Below are 1,442 nucleotides of genomic sequence, written 5' to 3'. Positions count from 1 at the left end.
ATATAAACACTTAGCAATCGAAGAACTAGATACGGTACAACACACACAAATGAAGGAGATGGTAAAGAAGGAATACTATAAAGGAGTTAGTTTTGTACATAAAGCATTACTCAATGCCAAAAACAAGATAATAGATATCAATACTCTAGCTGTCACTGTTAAATGCTACAATTACAATATTCTTAATTGGACTATAAATGAACTAACACAACTAGACAGGAAGACAATAAAAATAATGATGGAATATTGAATACACCACAAAATATCTGACATTGCAAGGTTATATACACACTGAACATAAGGTGATCAAGGCCTTAAAAACTAGGAAACTGCTATAACATAACAACCAATGGATTACAGAAATATCTAACTCATAACCAAGTAAAACTGATACAAATACCTACAAAAGTGAGCAAAAGGAAAAATTGTTCTCTGTCTTTATGGAAGCCGAAAAATACAAGAACGAAGTCATATTGCTGGCAACTATTAAGAAAAAAGCAAAGAATGAAAGTTGTAAAGCAAATGAAATCCAAATTTATACGGGAGGAACGTAATATCATGATAATACGATAGCAAGAAAACGCCTAACATGGCAAATACTGGGATAAGTTAAACAGAAAACATCTCAACAATACCTAGAAATTTTCCCTAATGTATTTTTCGATATTATTATTAATATTATTATTATTATTATTATTATTATTCAGGTTACTGCTTGGAATCGAACTCGGAATTTTGGGGTTAGTAACCCGCGCTCTTAACTTCTACGTCATATGCCCGTAGGCATAGTGTTGACTATATGAGGACCTTATAAACACACAAGCTTTCTGACTGAGTGGTATTTCTAAAGAAAGGACTGAAGAATACTTTTGATGAGATTTTTGAAAGTGTGGGATGTCTAAAGAGATTAAGGAAGCAAATGCGCTTTTTTATAACAGTTCAATGAAATAGTATGGGTAAAAATTGACGCTGTTGCAGTTTCAAGACCAACAATTCGAAAGGAGATGTTTGCAGAAACTGTTTATTAAAAGGGACGTAGGTTATCACAGGATGTCATGTCAATGGCTGAAGAATGAATCTTAACTCACGAAGGGCTTCACTGAACCATGGGGTATTAAGCAATCAGAACACAAATATATCAGGCACACCATAGACATGGAAAATGCCAGAGGGGAATGTCTAAAGTGAGGTGAAAGAGACGATGATGCATGTAGCCTGATTATAAAATCCTTGTCCAGATGGTCAACGCTACTTGGAGATATGACAAGTTACTACGATCATACGTTGACTGTTCTGTTATAAATACATTGGTTATGTGGAGGAAATATATGATCCTAAAAACAGAGCATGTCCTTGAAAATGAATAAGTATAGGTACAATGAAAACATCTGACGGTCAATCTAATGAAATATCCATCGGCACATATTGTCATATCAATAAAG

Source organism: Octopus sinensis, linkage group LG19 (assembly GCF_006345805.1).
Source record: "Octopus sinensis linkage group LG19, ASM634580v1, whole genome shotgun sequence".
In the NCBI taxonomy this organism is placed as follows: Eukaryota; Metazoa; Mollusca; class Cephalopoda; order Octopoda; family Octopodidae; genus Octopus; species Octopus sinensis.
Note: the sequence above shows the minus strand (reverse complement) of the source record.